Source organism: Ptychodera flava, chromosome 20, assembly GCF_041260155.1.
Source record: "Ptychodera flava strain L36383 chromosome 20, AS_Pfla_20210202, whole genome shotgun sequence".
NCBI lineage: Eukaryota > Metazoa > Hemichordata > Enteropneusta > Ptychoderidae > Ptychodera > Ptychodera flava.
Genome location: NC_091947.1, coordinates 32,311,923 through 32,332,525, shown reverse-complemented (window position 1 = coordinate 32,332,525; position 20,603 = coordinate 32,311,923). Strand labels below are relative to the sequence as shown.

The 20,603-nt window shown below is 37.0% G+C and overlaps 1 long non-coding RNA gene across 1 annotated transcript in view; it reads left to right on the top strand.

The window, feature by feature from the left end:
• The window catches only part of LOC139120684 (uncharacterized), a 37,689-nt gene extending 19,430 nt beyond the window's left edge, over positions 1-18,259 (top strand). Inside the window, exon 2 of the long non-coding RNA XR_011549132.1 lies at positions 18,150-18,259. This is a non-coding gene — a long non-coding RNA (uncharacterized lncRNA). The remainder of the gene's footprint in view (positions 1-18,149) is intronic.
• The last annotated feature ends 2,344 nt before the right edge of the window (positions 18,260-20,603 follow it).

Sequence of the window (20,603 nt, the reverse complement as noted above, 5' to 3'; positions counted from 1 at the left end):
GTGCGACGACATTGTTGACATGGCAACTCTAAAGGTAAACTAACAAAATGGCGTCCCCTCTACGCGCGAGCTCCGTGCCGTACGACGATCGAAATCTGGATAGATTTAAAGCTGAGCAGTTTTTGATCGCTTACAGTTGTAATAGCATACTGCACCTTAAAATGTTTCTTCTGTATGACAATTTTTGTATCCCGGTGTCTTTCTCTTGGGTTTCATTGAGATATGGACGACTTGCAGCGATGTCGCGCGTGATGTTGACATCTTCGTCGTATACTTTATGAATGAAGCCTGTTCACATAAACATTCTGATATTTATGCGCAAGGCGTAATAAAGTAAAGCCTCAAAATTAAAGGTTTTTCGTTCTATTAGTAAAAATTCCCTAAATTATGGGCATGGGTATATGATATATCGGTTATTACCCAATATCGCCTGTTCCTTGTGTCGTATCAGCATTCGTGTCATTTGTGCTGCGTCAGACACTCGACTTCGTCTCGTGTCTGACGCAGCACAAATGACACGCATGCTGATACGACATCAGGAACAGGCGATATTATGAGGTTATCCCTCGATATCACCTCTTGGTGGGGTCGTATTGCTGCGAGTGCGGTTGTGGGCCGCATCACACGAGTCGAAGACGAGTGTGATGCGGCCCACAACCGCACGAGCAGCAATATGACCCTACCAAGAGGTGATATCGAGGGATAACCTCTTTATCATATACCTATGCCCACGTTATTGAATGAATAAATCTCGTATATTAAAATATGATACGTTTCACTGTGGTTTTTCTTGATGGACTACATTTGTTTGCGTCATCTTGCCAAGGCGGATTGATATACTAGCGTCTGACGTAATCTATCAGCTGGCTCACTGACGTTTGAGCAGAGAAATGCTTGAACTCTGTTCATCAAACATTAGGATATCTACCGAATCGGTACGGTACATGCAAGTGTTGGGTTTGGTATTATTTTCCAGAACGCATTTACATGAATACATGATATTTTTGAAAGTTGTGCTTTTGAATTGCCGGTCCTCTGACATGTCCGATAGCACTTTTGCTTGTCGTCTGCGCGGTCTGTGCATATGCACGGACGGAACAGCGGTCTGTCATCGATCTGTCAGTGCCCGTACGGTGTGATGCTCTGCTCTTTAATTTGTTCAAATTGGTAGCACTGCGAGCAGGTTAATCCGATATCGACACATGTGTTTTATTTAGTTACCCCGCATTTCCCTATGCTTCAAAACCCTGCCACTTTTGGAGATCGGACATGATATCGTAGTCAAAGTCAAAATCATAGACGGGCACCATGGTTTGTTTTGATTAGGGGGCCACCATGTAAGTAGTCCGGTATGCAAATCAACAGGCCGTATCAGGCTTTGTTATGTAAATCAACAGGTCGTATCACTTTTTCATATGCAAATATTCAATTGAATGAAAGAAAGACGCGCTGATCATTCCTTTCATATGCAAATCAACAAGGCGTATCACTTTATTGACATGCAAATCAACATGATAAATCATGTCACTGAACTCAGTACAGACACAATACAGGGCATAGGTATATGATAATGGGTAATAACCTGTAAGTATGTACTAAAGTATGTGTTGAGGATCCTCAGATATCCTCTGAGATGAGTATTTTCTGTGATTTCTGTAATCAATGGTATCATTGGGAGTGTGTTAATGTTAAAGGTACAGAAATATTCTTGAAAAGAAAAAACATGAAATGGAAATGTAATCTTTGTAACAACTAATTCACTGGATGCTCTTATTGTAAAGTAGCCCAAAATACCTATAGCAAAGCACACATGACACAAAATGTGCAATCTGAGTAATTTTAGTACTTAAGGGACAAAATCGGCCATTTTTCACGAATTTTGTTTGATACAAGATACTACTAATATTGTTTGAAATGTTGAAAGATAATGAATGGGTGACCATGCATATATTCAACCCCGGTTTTAGACACGATACATGAAATCATCGCAAATTCGCGATGGATCCATATATCGTGTGTTAGACCGGGGTCGAATATATACATGGTCACCCATTCATTATCTTTCAACATGTCAAACAATATAAGTAGTATCTTGTATCAAACAAAATTCATGAAAAATGGTTGACTTTGTCCCTTTAACATTCATGTACAATGATGTCCAACACATGTACTAAGCAGATTTCAATGAAAGAATGTTTTGAGTGTTTTTCATGCATTTCAAATTTACTAATTTGGATGAAGAAGAGTAAATCTCATTAAAAAAATGATTAAACCATATAGAAAAGTGTGTCTTAATCAACTATTCAAAACTTGGTAGACTATCTCAATGTGTGTGTGAGTCACTTGTGTTTGTTGAAGTTGTTTCCGTATGGATTTGAAAGATTTCAATGCACATTGACGAGTAAGAAAATACCATGTACTTGAGACATTGATGGGTACAAACCTTTAACCGTCGTCTGCCAGCAAAGTCAGTATTAGTAAGTCGTATCTACTTACCTTTTTCCTAGATGTTTACGCAAGTGTGTGTATATTTTCACAAACCTTTGAACCATCATCAACCAGCAAAGTATCTAGTACTTACCTTTTTTCCCAGTAGGTTGCACAATAGCTGTGGAAACGCAGCTATCTGTTGGCGGGGTAGTGGGCATCGCTATGCAGGTCAAAGGTCAACCCCACCACAGGTGGACCTTTGACCCACATAGCAATACCCGCTACCCTGCCAACAGATAGCTGCGTTTCCACAGCTAGTTGCACAAGTATGTGTATACTTTCCCTATATTTACAGTAGTTAGTATAAGTATGTGTGTGGGGTGAAAAGTACCTTCAATTTTTATTTTATTACGGTAGTTCTCTTTTTTGAGGATTTGGTGGCCCTGAAAAGGGCCATTTGGTATGGGTGGTATTTCACCTGCTGTTGATTGGCACGATTGGCGGTTGAAGGTTTATGAGAGCTGCCACCACTCCCACAATATGATCGAATAAATCAAACATATCTAATGGAAGTTCAGATCTCATGATGTGGAAGTCCTTCATTCGACCTATCACCCGTTCCACATGTATCCTAGCATTGGCAACTTGTTTGGTCTGCTTGTCTTCGGCTGTTGTCAGTTGTTTCTTTCCTTTGAGGTATGGTGGAATGACAAGCCGTACATGCTTGTAAAGGAGGAGTTCTTGAATGTTGAATCCTCGGTCTGCAAGAACTGTATCACCAGGGTCAAAAAGATCAGTGATCCCAGATCGTTTGACAAGCTCTTTGTCACTCATGCAACCTCCTGCTGCTTTAGAAACAAAGGAAACACTGCCTGCAGGAGTGCATGCCACAAGTACTTTTGCAGTTGGTCTTCCCTTATATGATAAATATATTTGACTGTTGACTGTTGCCAGTGATGGTCGTTGGATTGGTGCTTCAGTGCAATCTATGATAAAATTGCTCTTACATTGCCATACGCTTTGAAACAGTTCGGGTAGTACAAATGGAGATCTTCCTGCCTTGGCCATTTAATCAATGGTTTCAGTTCAAGATCTAACAGGGGCAGCCAAGTCGATAGTACTTGGGAAACAAGACTAGTACATGTGCCAAAAAGATAGCCCAAATAACTTTCGGTTAAATTCAATTTCAGTTTCATGAGTGTCATCAAGAGTTCATTTTTATGAGAGAGAAGTCTTTTTGGTCCTGGTTTTTTGCTTTTATTCAGCTGATAGGACTTAATTTTATCTGACTGAGCTCCTCTGTAGTATTGGATATGCGGTAGTTTTAGTTTTACCAAATTAAAAATCCACATGAAAATACCAAAGTTTTGCAAGCCAGTGTGGAGGTGAACTAATGTGTCAGAGTCTTTTATTTGATCAATGTCATATCTGATTTTTTGAGTACTTTTGGATAATTTTGTTAGTTCATCAATTTTGCTATGGAGGTTATCTATTTTGCTGAGGAGTTCTTCATTTTCTTGTTTCAACTTGGCAAATGAAGCCTCACACACTTGGCATTTTGTACATGTACAGGGGCTGTTATGTAAACTGGTAATGTTTCCCCTGAGTGGTTTTTCATCAAAACAGTAATCATGATCTTTGAATGGATAAGAGATTTTTTCATCACTGGGGGGAACTTGATCAATTCTTTTCTTTTTCTCTTTTGAAATGGAAACTTTATTTTGAATTTTTCTTTTCACAGCACCTTGTCGTGTTGTGATATAATTTGTTTGATCTGCAACTGACCATTGATCAAGAATAGGCTGTAGTATCAGGTTCTCAGTGTGACTTCCCTTGCCTTCATACCCCCTCATGTACAATGTAGGATGAGGGTGCTCACCCATGGGTCGTCCAAGAAGGAAGTGGTTGCTACATATGCGTGTGTTGTCTGTAATATGCAGCAAATCTTTCCTGTTGATCAATCGGAGCCAGAGGGATCGATATTTTGGAGGACAGAAATGCCACTTCAGTTCATGAATGTGACCCATCTTCACAATGCTATAGTTAAAAAGAATGTTGATAAAAATTATCAGTTCAATTCCATTTCAGAATGAAAAAATGCTGTTATCAAAATTTAGAATTTTTATCGTCCCACATTTCACATAATTGATGAATGAATGTTAAATTTCAGTGTAAAAGATGCATTTATATTTCTTACAAAGCTTATAAAAGAAATATACAGGTCCAATTTGGTTAGAAAATGGTTTTGAATGTATCTTACCAATATGTACAGTGTCATGCAAAAACTTTGGCATGTATGTTCTCAGTGAAACCAGTATACCAATAATAACAACAGCAGTAAGCATGTCTAATGATGAGGGCGCTGTCCCACTAAGAGTTTTTCATGTCTATTACTTACTCAAATATTAGCTGCATTTTGACAGAGAGGTCAACATGTCAACGCTACATGATGAAGGGATTGCTTTTTAAGCAGTTAAGATGACATTTTATGGAAGAAAAACGAAGTTTAAAATATTTTGTTGGAAACAGCGCTATATACAGTTCGTGTTCTCTCTTAATTTAGAGATGTATTTTGGAGCACTACGCATGCGCAGATTGACATTTGCATAAGCGACCCGTTCGACACGAACATGGATTTTTTTCAGGGCACTCGTCCCGCACTGGGTGCTTTCGGCTCTTGTGTAAAGGCGATCGAGACACATATTCGGGTCAAGCTTGGAAGCAGAAACAGTTTGGACTTTCAGTTAACGTCATGGCAACCAGCGAGGGTGGAAAGTTCGGATTTCCGGTAGATTTTATGCAATACTTTCAGCGGTCCTCTCAGAGTTTCCGCCATGTTGTTTCTGTCAGAATATCCATGATTTCATTCAGCTATATTCAAATCCATCGTACAGTGTCTTTTTTGGCCGATTTTTTCATCCCACGTGAACAATACTGTCGATGAACAATTGGTGGACACAAAGGCCAGCATTTTATGGCCGTTGTGCCATGGGGGACATCGGGGGACACTCGACATTTTCTTACATGCATCGCGGCCTACTTCAATTTTGGGAAATTCCGACGTTTTAGCTTTGTAGACGTACCAAGAATATAACGATCTTATGCATGGCGACTTATAGAACAGCCCGTGAAGGAATTCTTTTATTGAAAAAAATACAGCCTTCAACTGTCCACAGTTTCATCCCAGTGTTCAGCTGCGTCAAGTGGTAGCCCTGCGTACTATGGTGTGTGTTCCCGGCGCTACACGTGTTCTGCCATCTATACTCATTGCCATCTACACTCCGTTTGACCTTTGACACATACACTGGCATATCACTCAAATTGTTATGCAAATAAAATATCGCATTCAATCTATACTCTGCCCTTGACACGGCTCAGGAAAATCGGGAGGAAACATCTTTTACAAGTTGAATTTACGATGAACGGGCTGACTTGCCCAAGCAGAACCATGACAACGACTCAACAAAGCGAGGGCTAGTATAGTCTATGGCCAGAAGAAATGGTTGCAGGGAGTAAAGATGGCAATGGGTGGAGTATAGATGGCAGGAGTATAGATGGCAAATGCACTTGCCATCCATACTCCATTGCCATCTATACTCCATTGCTGTTGATACTTTGTTGTCATCCATACTCCATCACTATCTATACTCCAATGCTATCTATACTCCATCGCTATCTATACTTAATTGCTTTCTATACTTAATTGCTTTCTAAACTCCATTGCCATGTATACTCCAATGCTGTTGATACTTTGTTGTCATCCATATGCCATCACTATCTATACTCCATTGCTATCTATACTTAATTGCTATCTATACTCAATGCTTTCTATACTCAATTACTTTCTATACTCAATTGCTTTCTATACTCCATTGCTATCTATACTCCATTGCTGTTGATACTTTGTTGTCATCCATACTCCATCGCTATCTATACTCCATTGCTATCTATTCTTAATTGCTTTCTATACTCAATTGCTATCGATCTATACTCCATTGCTATTTATATTTTTTAACCTTGACGAGAAAGAAGTTTTGAAAGGTACACAATGAATTTTGAACTGAATTCATTTGCTCTTAGGCCGATTGATTTTAATCATTCACTGTTTGATTCAGAACAATGAAAACTTCACTGAGGTTTATTTCTATAACAAGTCAAACAGATTTCTTTGTTCTAATTTTTATTTAGTCTATCATCCAACGGGCGCTAGCCCATTTACAGGATGAGGTACCCACAACCCTCTACCCCAATGGAGCACTGAGGAGTAAAGTGCCTTGCTCAACGGCCTGAAGATTCAAATTAGACATTATGTTTGACAGTGACTCAACAAATCAAGGGCTAGTATAGTCTATGGCCAGTAGAAATGGTTGCAGGGAGTAAAGATGGCAATGGATGGAGTATAGATTGCAAGAGTATAGATGGCAAGTGCACTTGCCATCTATACTCCATTGCCATCTATACTCCATTGCCATCTTTACTCCGTTGCTATTTCTATTCATTGCCATGACAAGAGAGAGGTTTTTGAAAGGTACACAATGTATTCTAAATTAATTCATTTGATCTAAGGCGCTACACGGCCCTCCAAACCGTGTAACGCCAGGAACATGCAGCGTTATACGCAGGGCCGGCTACGTCAAGTGGCAGTATACGAATTGAATCAAGTCAGTGGGTACTACCGCACTTTAGATGGGTTCAAACTTGAACTGAATTCGATGTTAGTGATAAGAGGGGAAATACACCATTATAAATATTTAGGATTTTGATCCCATTTTAAAATAAATGTTGCATTATCAGATATTGTAGAGTACAATACAAATTGTGTTCTCGAGAGTAAAAGAATTTTGATCTTAGGGTTGCCAAGCATTTATAATAAGTTTTTGTTTTTGAGATGATATATGTATGGGGTCATATGGGTAAGTAACCTGGCCCTGTGATTAGTCAATTTGGTGATGGATCGTAAAGGTCTGCAGTTTGGGTATTTCTACAAGAGATACCTTGAATTTAGTCAGTATTGTTATTGCAGTAATTCTGTGTTGCTTTTCATGACTGAGGATCTGAATTAAAAAAGACACTAGTACTAAGTCATATTGCAGTATCTTTATTATATTTCACAACACCATGAACATGTATAACAATATAAGTATTATAATTTTCAAATAAATACGTATACTCTTGCAGTAAATAAATGTTTCTCTGTCTTGTTTTTGTAGTACTTTATAGAGCTGCATGGACAGTCCTGTTGAGTAACTAACTATGAGTGATATGCTGCTGACATGTGTCTTTATATTAACCTAAGAACAAATGCTTTCATTGCACTGTGCAAAAAATATAATGATGATAAAAAAATAAGAACAAAACCGAAAGAAAACCCTCAAACTAGGTTTTTGGAGGAAATAGTTTTCCCAAAAACAACAGCAAAATCAAAACACCGTGAAAATCAGCCTATAAGCTTGACTAGACAAACGTTATAATGCACATGAAGCAAATTTACTTAGGCAAATTTTATCATCCTGGTGTCGTACGTCTGACTAAAATTCCTCTCCAATTGGTTTCCTTCCGTTAGTCCGGATCCTCCCAACCTCATTATGGCGAGACTCCTTTGGCGTCGTTGGCGTGAAGCAAAAGACAGAGGGGAAGGGAAATTAAATATAGTTTTAGAAACGTACGTTAGTTATGGAAGCCTAGCCCCGAGGGTCATTGCGGAAGCTTAGGTTTTTGACGATCGCCTTTGACGTACCTCTGCAGACAAGAGTGCAGCGCAGTCGTCCACCGGAGCATCAACGTACGTTCACCGTGGCGATGGCGGAAGAAGTTTCTACCTCCATGCAGCATCATATTTATAATTATAAGCCCTACACAGCCCCATTGCAATATATTCGAAATGATCAACAACGACAGGCAGGGAGGGACAAACAGTCGACGGTACAATGGCGAAGTTTAACACCCAAAGAAATACAACTGCCGTGCATGCAAACATGAAATACAAGTCCGGGCAGCGGGCTCTGCGTCGCAGGGTACCGGCGTTATGTGGTCTCAACGCCGGTAACACACACAGCCCTGCCACGCAGGCCTTGCATCGTGCTCCCAGGAAAGTTAAAAATGAAGCGCTGGTTCCACAAATTTATCATGGATCACTGTAAAGAGGTATATTTACTGTTGATTGCTAATCTATTGTAACTGTGGACCTGATTCGGCAAGTTTACCGTATACAGCAGAAGCTTCCGAAGGAGTACACACGGTGTAGACAGTCAGGCAGAAAACTTAGCGCGATCCGCGCGATCGGAGCTAGCTCTGACCTCTGACATTTAGGTACGATCAACTTTCTGCTCTACGCACGCGCAACAAAGGGTCAACGGGTCAAAACGTTACTGCGAGTGCGCATAATACATCTCTAAATTAAGAGTGAACACGAACTGATATACAGTCTAGCTTATACATTGGGTTCCGCCTTCAGACTAAACAAATGCTAACATACACTTACTTATTTGGGTATCTTCTGTCATTGTTACACTTAAAAACAGCACAGCGATCACCACCACCCATCTTCACCAAATATCTAAAAATACTTTATCGTTCAGACGGCTATTTCACGTCAACAAGAAACGCGCGCTTACAGACCGGTCGATCGTTTGGACAATAACAAACGTATGTACTTCCGCATGCGCTGATGTGCTGTATGCTCGCTTGGTTACTCAGTATTTCCTTTTCTGATGGACAACCGAAACTCACACCTACCTGCCCTAAAGGTGGAAAGCTGGAACATTATAGGTCTGGCAAAAAAATTCTATGATCCAGTTTTTATTAATTTTGTGAAGACTTTTGATTTTATTTGTATTCAGGAGACTTGGCTTAACTGTAATAGTATCATTAATCTTCCCACTGCTTTAGCTGATTTTGAAATCACCCGTTTAGATAGAGCTATTAATAATCATAGGAGTTCTCGTGGGGGGGTCGCTGTCTTGTACAAGTCCATTTTTAAAAAATTTATTTCAAAAGTTCCTGGTTACTCATCACATTTTCTATGGTTGAAACTAGACGAAAGTCTGGTATCAAACACTAATGACCTGTTTATAGGATGTATTTATATACCCCCAGAAAACTCAAAAATTTACAGTAAAACAAATCAAAATATCTTCGATATTTTAGAAAAAGACATAATTACATTTTCAGCTGAGGGAAACATTTTACTTTTAGGGGACTTTAATGCCAGAATAGGGAATTTGAATGACACAATTTGTGATGATGGCAGTCAGTATCTGCCTCTCCCAGCAAATTATTCGATAGATAATTTCATAAAAAGATCAAACATGGACATTAACTCAAGTCACAGTGTAAACAAATTCGGAAGACAATTAACACAAATGTGTATTGATTGTAATTTGGTGATAGCAAATGGTAGAACAGTGGGTGACTCAGTTGGACAATATACTTTCCACTCCCCAAACGGTAGCAGTGCCATAGACTTTGTAATAAGTTCAAAGAACATTTATAAATCCATTCAGTATTTCAGAGTTCACGGCCTGACAGAACTTTCAGATCACTGTCCCATATCCATTTCTATGAACATAGTTAAAAACGTAAACTACATACATCATATACAGATAAACAATAATTTGGAGCCCCTTCCGAATAAGTATATATGGAATGACTCTGCAAAACTAAACTATAAACACATGTTAACACAAATAAAGGATTCTGAAATAAACTCATTTATTGCTCGAGATTATGATAACCCAGATAAAGCAATTGCAGATTTCCAGACATTACTAATTAATATTGCCGATCAAACAGCAACTAAAATAATTCCAAAGAAAAGAACTAAAAGAAGTAATTTAAAACAAAAGAGATGGTTTAATCAAAGTTGTTTTTCTTTAAGAAAGGAAGTGAATAAATTAGCAAAATTAATAGTCAGATTCCCTAACTGTTCTCATATTAGAATATCATATTTTACCTTAAGAAAACAATATAAAAAACTAATTAAAAACAAAAAGAAGGAATTTAAAGCTAGACAGCTGCATGAAATTGAACAATTGAAAGGTGACACCTCCCAGTTTTGGAAAAAAATAAAAGAACTTGATAACGACTCAGTTTCACAATCTACAGAAGAATTAATATCTGCCAATGAATGGGTTGAACATTTTCATGGGCTACTAAACCAGAATAAAGATGATAATACTAATAATGGTGACTTTAAACTTGAAGAATTTGAAAGAATATATTCCCAAACTAGTTCATTGAACTCTGAACTAAATGGTCCAATTCAAGCCAGTGAAATTAAAAAAGCGGTGATGCTTCTGAAAAATCGTAAATCCTCATCTGAGGATCTGATCTGTAATGAAATGTTGAAATGTGGAGATAGCATTATTGTACCTGCTTTAGAAAAACTTTTCAACTTAGTCTTTAATAGTGGTAAATTCCCAACTTCATGGAACACCGGCTTAATTGTACCAATTCATAAATCAGGTTCAAAATCTAATCCTGCTAACTATAGAGGAATTGCAATTTCAAGTTGTCTTGGAAAATTATTCAATAGCATTTTGAATCAAAGATTAATTTCATATTTAGAAAGAAATAAAATATTGAACGACGAACAATTCGGGTTTAGAAGAGGTAGCCGTACAACCGACAACCTATTTATACTAAAATCCATTATCAATAATTATCTGTACAGTAAAACTGACTCTAAATCTGCAAATAAAAAACATCAACCTAAAATTTATGCTTGTTTTATTGACCTAAAAAAAGCGTTTGATAAAGTTTGGCACGATGGCCTATTCGGTAAATTTTAAAAAGTGGAGTCAATGGTAAAATGTATGAAATCATAAAGAATATGTATATGAATGTTAACTATAAAATAAAAACTAAGACCGGACTTACACAATGTTTCAACTCTACTGTAGGGGTTAAACAGGGGTGCAACTTAAGCCCAACCCTATTTAATATATTTATAAATGATTTGCCCACCATTTTTAATAACCAATCATGTAATCCCCTTATATGAACAATGTGCCGTGAAATGTCTCCTTTATGCAGATGATATTGTTGTTTTATCTACTTCCAAGACTGGCCTTCAAAATAGCCTCGATAGTTTTTACGAATATTCAAAAAAATGGCAATTAACTGCCAACACTGAGAAAACTAAAGTTATGATTTTTAATAAAAGCAATAGATTACTTGATAAAAATACCTTCTATATTGGAGGAAAAGAAATTGAAACTACTAATAGATTTAATTATCTTGGATTAGTATTATGCCCTAATGGCAAATTTAAAGAAGCCATGAAAAACCTCAAATTAAGGGACAAAAGGCAATGTTTTCTCTGAAAGAAAAATTATCATCTAATTCAAATCTTAGCATACCATTGATGCTGTCTTTATTTGATAAATTAATAAACCCATTTTGACGTATGGCTGTGAGGTTTGGGGAGATGAATGCAATACCAACTCGCCCATTGAGGATGTACATCTGAGCTTCTGCCGCTATATTTTAGGTGTTCCTAGATCAACTCCCAAATTGGGTATATACGGAGAACTGGGCCGCTACCCACTGGACACATGTGTAAAAAATCAATTACCTAAATATTATAACCATTTAGTAGAATCACACAACAATTTGTTAAGTAAATCATGTTTATTTAATTCAAGTGTAAAAAGTAAATGGTATCAAACAACTGAGTCACTAGTCAAACTGTCTGGTATGGACATTCTAGATTCTCCTTCCACTAAATTATCAGCATCTATATTGAACAAGATACATTGTAACCTAAAAGACTCATTTATAACACAGTGGAAAAGTGACCTTAATAATGATAACAGATCAAATACTAAATCAAAAAATAAATTAAGGACATACAGATTATACAAACAAAAGTTTGGCCTGGAAGAATACTTAATAAAATTACAAAACTATGAATTAAGAAATATAATGAGCAAATTTAGACTTGGTTCACACAATTTAAAAATAGAGACAGGCAGACATTCTAAAATACCTGTGGAAAAAAGAATTTGTCCCACTTGTATAGATCAGTTAGATGATGAAAAACACTTTATTATGTACTGTAAATTACACCAAAAAGACAGAGAGTGTCTATTCTATCATATCTCATCTAATATTCTGAGTTTCTCCTCATTAGATGATGATACAAAATTCATAGAAATTATGAGCAACAATATATGCACAATCAAACTTGCACAGTACATAAAAATTGGTCTTTTGACAAGACAGAAACCCCCCCCAAACTTGACTTTTCTCTTTTTTTTTCTTCTTCTTTTTCAAGTAACATTTCCTTTTTTTTTTCTTTTTTTTGTTGTATGTTTTGATCTGTAACCTTTTTTAATTCCTCAGGGAATTATTACGTGTTAATAAAGAATGATTAGCTGATGTTGCACGGCAACAGCAGTGTCCCCAAACAATCCCACAATGCATCGCACAAATCAAAGATGGCCGTATCCGCGTCACGGACTATGGTGAGGTTTTGAGACACGACGTACTGAACATTTTGGAACCGTCATATTTCAACCAAGGCCACTGTGCTTTCCAAATTCCATTTCGGGAGATAACGTCTACGGCGTTTTTCCTCATCATAACGCTTATGTTTAGATCTCTTGTCAGAAACATCGATCATCACATCGAGTCGTCGATCCTCAGACGATCCCACTCACGCTTGCCCTCGTGGCGCCGTCGTAAATCATCACAATGTCGTTTCTCAGAGTTACACAATGCCCATCGTCGTAAACTACGTACCTCTTTACGGCAACAACTTTGCTTGGTTTTTGCGTAGGTCTGCGGAGTGGAAATTACGCTTGGCTCGCGAAAAATGCACAATGCCTTGTTTGCATTAGTGGAAATATTACCGTAAAATACTCATATTTACAGCGATCACTCCACAAACTATCTGCCAACAATGTTCGTCTACCTCGCGAGGCCGCATAAATGATTTTGAAGTACTGCACGGTCGATTGCCAATAGAAAGCACTATGGCATTGGGTTTTGCAATTTTTTACCTAATTTATTGGGGCGGAGCAGTCAGCATACAACAAAGAAATGCTGTTTACGCCAAGTTTTAAGCAACTTTTTAATTGGACGATGAAACAATTTCATGTCGATCATCGAAAAATTGCAACATTGTGTGAGTCGGCAAATGAATCGCAGAAGAACGTCCAGTTGTATCTAAAAAGTCAGTGATTGACATTTATTTTGTGTGAACGACAACGCAAATCGGGCGACACCGCAACTTAGGGACCGTCTCAGATTGTCGCAGAAGTTCAAAAAGCGAAATTTATTCGTTTATGGGGGGAGGGGGTTTGACCTCCATTCAATTAGTGAACTTCACTTTCGCACTTTATTTGTGATCACAAGTTTTCGTGTGTTTATTTTAAATTAAAGAAAAACTGCACACTCGTGCCAACAAATTTGTAACTGTTTCCATCTCGTTTGTGCCCCAAACACAATTTACCGATAGGAACATTGTATCCTAAACATTTCATTCATCAAATTATACAAAGACAAAAAGTATCATTTTTTAAAAATGTGCTATTTATAAGCGTCTGCTCTAACCACTAGATGTCTTTATTCTCAATTGTTATGCCACCTGGTCATAGTCGTTTTAATATGATTGAACATGCCTGGACCCCTTGTCAAAGTTTTTCGCTTATTTACCGCCCCTACCAAGTACAAATTGCGTGTTCACAAAGACAAATAACAGCACAAGAGATGCAAAAAGGAAAGTAAAATAAAATGAAACTTTATGCGGTAAAATGCCCTGTTAGTACTCAAATCTGATCGATTACTTTAATTGTAATGTGGCAAGGGGAATACGTCTTAGTAGCTATAGCAAAATGCAACATTGTACTCTCAGGCAGACATGAACATTTCGCACTTTTGAAGTTTCGTTTAGGGGAGGGGGGAGGGGTTTAGATCTAAACGAAGAAATTTCGTTTCTTGAACTCTGCGACAATCTGAGACGGTCCCTTAGGTTCGCGTTGATTGCGCCAGAAGTTGTATAAACAACTTGTCCGGCGGGCGACCAGATTTTATTTTTGACTTGCCCGAACGTAAATTTCACTTGTCCCGGGCGTCGGGCGATAGGAATTGTCAAGCCCTGCTGCACTGATAAATTCCTTTGAAAATGCATATCCCACTGTATCTGGCACATCTGTCCATCTTAGGTGTTTTGCCCATGTTGAAGATGACTTAAAGAAAAAATTGAAGTCTTTGGGTTTTGATCAAATGAAATACATGAGATCATTGCAGATATTTTAGGTTCAGAAATTGGAAATGTCAGGAGATATGGCCTAGTTGATTGTGACGATAGTGAGGAATTTAAAGACAGATTGTTAACATTGAAAGAAGAATGGAAATCTGATGTATTTCTTGATTGGCTTGAGAAACATTATTCTTCTATCATAGTAAACAACATGTTGAAACCTATCCGCATAAAGGCTGGTCTTGTAACCCCCAAATAAGTCGACGAATATGAGAAATGAATCTATAAACCATGTACTCAAGGATCATACTGATTGGTTGAAACATGATGTTGTTGATTTCTTGGAAAAGTTAAAACATTGGTAAATGAGCAGTATGAGGAATTGAAAAAGGCCATTTTCAACATGGGAGAATACAGACTTGCTGATGGTTATAAAGATTTGGAAGTAGCTGCTGTGAGATGGATGGAAATGTCAGATTCACAACGAAAATCACACTTGAGGCTTGTATTTGAAAGTGATAACATATGTCAACATGTTTCACCACTACCGATAACTAAACGGCTGTCAGTGTCCAAGAAAACTGTCAAATTAAATGTTTAGCAGCTTGGCAGTTGGGTAAAATATGGTCAAGAGCTGAAATTATTTTATCACACCATGAAGTAATTAATTTGAATGAACATAAATACTGTGTCCTTGATGAGGATGACAGTTAATGTATACAAATTGGTAGATCAAAGAATCAACAAAAATAACCTGTGAAAACAAATGTAAGCACTATACACAATTTAATGGAATATGTGAGCATGTTTTGGTTGTAGCTGAAACTTTGTGCCAACTTGAAGAAATTCTTACCCTGTACAAAAACCAAGGTGGTCCAAGTGTTTCCACAGTGTTGAAATCTACCATGCCAAAGGGATTGAGCAGAAAACCTGGTGCCCGAAAGGGTGCAAATAATTGAGAATGCAGCCAATATTGGACACTGTCAACTGTACAATTGACCAACCTGTTGTCTGTCGGTACACTCAACCATACCACAATGCCAATCCATTTACCTTGGCCTTTATTAAAGACTTGCCGAATGCAAACGTTGTAAATCATGCAGTATTGAATTCCCAAGAAATTTTCTATGTGCCCCTTTTGATGTTATAAGTGTACACAAAGAGAGGTATGAATACCACAATAAAGAGGGCCAGTGGGTATACACTGAATGGAGACAACGTGATGCATTTTATGATGTTGATCCAAAATGCCTGCGTAAACGACATCCATACTTTTGGAAAGGTTTAGTTGTTGTACCTGATGCTGTCAGACATCAATTAAAACAGGACACTTTAAACACTTGGAGGAAAATTTGAACATCAATTTGAACATATTTCGTACAAATAAAAGAAGTGTCAGTAGGGTGAAACATTATGGATAGGTTTCACCTGAGGCAGTTTTAGAAAAAGTTCACTGTATATGAATATTTGGACCAGAAAGCAAATTTTCAGCATGACATTTTCATTAGCATTTAGTTTCACAGAAAACATATAAAGCTATATTTTACATATGCAAATAGAATTTAGTCTGGTGACCAAGATGGCTGCTTCAATTTTGCATGATTTTAGCATGACAGAAATATCTCGAAAACAAATACGCCCAATCTTCTGGAAATTTGTATGGCGTAACTTGGACATATATGATATTGATTGAACTAAAAGGTTTGATGCTAGTAAATTATTCATTGAATACAATAAAAATGTCCCCAAGAAGAATACAGTTCATAGCTTGTTTTAGCTGTATTCAATGGATAAATTACTTAAATCATTTATATTACTTCAATCAATAAGTTATGTTTCTAAGTTACTCTGTGCAAAGTTTCAGATTATTTAGCCAAACACGTTGAAAATTGTAGCTGTCATCTTGGTCACATGTCAAATTCCTTCATATGTTTTCAGTTAAGGTTCCAAGACAAGAAATCAACCTTTTTATGCCAACAATTTTCTAGCGGTTAATAAGCTCAGTACCAAAGTAAATTATATATATTTTTGGAATGCCTAGAAATAGGGAAACATTTTGGTTACCATAGTGTCATCACTATTTACATAATTATCATGTGACAGGTAATTTGCATAACCTTTCAAAAATCGGTTTTCCCTATGTTTTGTTTCAATTCTTTTAGATATATGGCTGAACTTTGTGTGATTGCAAGCTGTCCTTTAGATCTTCAAAAGTGTGTCTCAGAATTTTTTGAAACCTTCTTAAACAGTTTTTTTAAGCCAGAAAAACTTCCAGAGCAGGAATTTAACCCTAGTTTATTTCTTTAAAATTGTGCTAAAATAACAACTAGGCAAGATATAAAAATGTGAGACACTTTTTTAAAGAGCGTTGTGACAGCTTGCATTCCAGCAAGTTTGAATCAGATATTTTGAAGTATTGAGATGAAATATAGGGAAAGGTTATGCAAATTATGCAAATTACCTGTCACGTGATAGTTATGTAAACAATGGTGACACTGTGATTACCAAAATCTTCCCCTATATCTAGGCTTTCAGAAAATGTATAATGTAAGGGGGTGCTGAGCTTATTAACCACTAGAGAATTATTGGCATAAAAAGGTCAATTTCTTATCTTGGAACCTTACATTAAATCATAATGAAAATGTACTTAAGATGTGCTTTTCAGACCAAAAAACTGAAAGTGTACATTCACTCTGAAATTGTTCTAAAAATGCCTAAATATAGGATGGAGCTCAGCCTTAAAGATAAGTTGGTATCAAAAAAGACAACAAAAACTATAAACTAAGAAAGTATTCAGAAATCTGTTGACACATACATTTGTTGTATTTGTTTTGTTTTGTTCTTTGATGTTCTGCATGTTTATCAAAAGTGACAGAGTCACTATAATTTGACCTTTTTTATCATTGAAAACCCATAAAAACATACTCAAATGTGACTGGGAGATTAATAATGCCAATTTATCATTTGAGAAATGTGTGAAATTACCCAATTGAAGTAAACACCACTGTTAAATGTTCGTTTGGTGATCACCACAATGTGATAAAACTACAAGGTTTAAACAATGCTCTACAAACTAAATGTGCATTATTTTAGTTTTGGACACATTGTTTTATTTCACAGGGGCACTGGAGGATTTTAAAAAGTGTCAAGAAATTATAAAAAAATATTTGAAAACCTAAAATTTTAAAATATTTGCTGCCAAACTTGCACACAAAATCATACCTTGTGCTTTTGTACTTTTTTGTGTATATTAATTCATTTTCCAGACAGGACAAGTCAGTGGAATGTCTGTGTTAATCTCCCAGTAACATAATACAAGTAAACAAAGTCTTTGATTATGTGAGGGTAGATACATGTATCTTATATCTGAATGCAGGTCAGCGCTTGCCAGTCTGGGGTTAATACCAGCCCTGCATTAACCCCTGACCTGAGGTTTTTCTATACATGCAAACATTGTCTTTGGTCGACTGTTTTAGACTTTGTCCTTTCAATATGTCCTTTGATAAACACTGAGTTTTTTTCCAGCCTTGTACTTCTGACACAGTACAGTACACAGTTCAGTAAGTGTACACTGATGTTGTGAAACCCAGTTCATGTTGAAATAAATTTAATGTTGTAAAATTATGTACTGTATGGCATTCATGTATCACAGTTAAACAAGTGTATACCATGGATAAACAAAATGAGGATACAGTTTCTTCACATCTATACAATTTGTAATGAAATTAGGCAAGACAGGGTAAATAGAGCTAACACCAACAAAAATAAAACATTGCAATGACATTGAGGAACTTCAACTAGAAAAGTAAATGTCAAAATGAGAAAAGAAGCAGCAGACCAATGACCTATTATGCGCAGGATTTTGAGCAGTTGTTAAAGGGCAAAGTTCTATCTTGTGACATTGTTCGGGTTATTTTTGTTTCATTGGAGATATTAGTAAGTGAAAGATACTGAATGATTGGTCTTTCTGAGTTACATTTGTAGCTGTTTTTGCTACTTTTACGAGTCATTTAAAGACCTATTTGTCATTAAAACAATATTTTAAATGCACATTGTGGCTGCATATTTAGTATGCTTTATACAGTATAAATATTGTTAGTATATCTTCACTAAAAATGTATGACAAATTCAAAAATAGTGCATTTTCCTCTAATTTCCTTAAGAGGGCGCAATTTGTCGGCGCGATTGTTGTGTCATTGTCAATCAATCAATTTGCAAAAGTTTATATAGCGCCAAAATCCAAAACAGAAGTTTTGCTCTGTTACGCTCAATGGTTAAGCCACACTGTATGCTCTGGTGAACATGCGAGTTTTCAGCTTTCTTTTGAAAGTTTCTAAGTTTGTAGATTCTCTGATGTCAAGTGGTAGTGCATTCCATAGTTTAGGGCCAGCGTTAGAGAAGGCAATGTGTTGTGAATAACTGAATCAGAGATTCAAAGAAAGGTTGTCATGACATTTTAACATAATTATATGACCAATGCAAATAAACTAACGAATTATTCATAAACCTACAGATAAGAACAATAACAAACTCGTCGATGTTATATAACGCCCTCTTGAGTTGATAAAAATTACACGCGTGATAAAATTATAAAGAAACTGTAGTTGATAAAAAACGTAAGAGTAGAATCAAAGATTGTGATGAATCATTCATATACCTCCAAGTATTTGCCTGGCGATATAGATAAAAATCAATGAGTTTGTCGTAAACATTTGACAGCTTTCAGTCTCTCGAACCCGAAACCGAAAATGAATCCGAATCCGTGACTACTTTCATCTTTATTATTCTCGAATGCGGTTATCAAAATGGCGTCCTTCAGCGGCGCGGCATACGTAAAATGCCGGTGCGGCATGTCCTACATAATCCCAAATCATGAATCAGAGTAGGATTTGTGAAGTTCACAGCCTCCCCTGACTAAACAGGTACTGTAGTGACTGTGGGAGTACGTGTTCATACTGATATTTTCATGGTGGCCCATGATTTCGCCATGTATCACTTTGTAGTTCGACCGTGATTGAAATCACTTCAAAATATTCCGTTACGTACCTAATCCGTTCATTAAACCCAGTAAACCAACTGCTGTGGTCACGGACATTATATAAATATTAGATTATATTGGGAAAAATTTTGGGGGTTGTGGAAATAATGCCATTTCGTGATTTCGCGATTTCGTTATGTATCTATTTCGTTGTTCATCATAAGCCAATACGCATTATGTTCATATCGACATTGCATTTATTCGCATGCAACCACAGGGGGTTGTCTACATGTCCGTCCCCAGGGGTGGGTAGGTGTTTCGTTGTATCGCTAATAAAGATATATTCTACCAACCTTTGGTGTTTCGGTCTTAACTTAGCACTGCCCTTGACAATCTTGCGTATACGTTTTATCAACATGCTGCGTCTATTATCTGATGAGTTTGAGTGCCTAATTAGCCAAAGTAATCAAGGGTAAATTACTAATCTGTGGACGCTCTCACCAGATTATCACCGGATTAAATTTGACAAAGTCAATAACAAACGCACCAGCAAGGTATAACTGATGCGTTCGGCCTTTGAAACAAAGTGGACTGTTTCGGTCTTTCTCGAGGGTCTATGGTTTAGATATGTACGTTCAAATGCACCGACCGGGCAGTTTTCGAAAAATGCTGGTTTTATAGGGCCCGTTTTAGCACTGCTAGCAGTGCTAAAACAGTATTTTAGCATCGGTGGAATGAGCTCTCGTCCAATCAGAATGGCGCATGGAAGCATAATATAATTCTTTTTTACGATGATAAATTCAATCAGAATAAGTCATATTTGACCTCCTAACCTACTGATAATATGCTTCCATGTGGTAAACGAATATTACAACAAAATAGGATTTAGCTAGCAACTTGTAGATAGAGGTGAATGCTTTTCAATAAACGCACATTTCTGTTCAACCAGCATCTGAAGGAGAGATTTTACAATATAATTTAACAATCAGA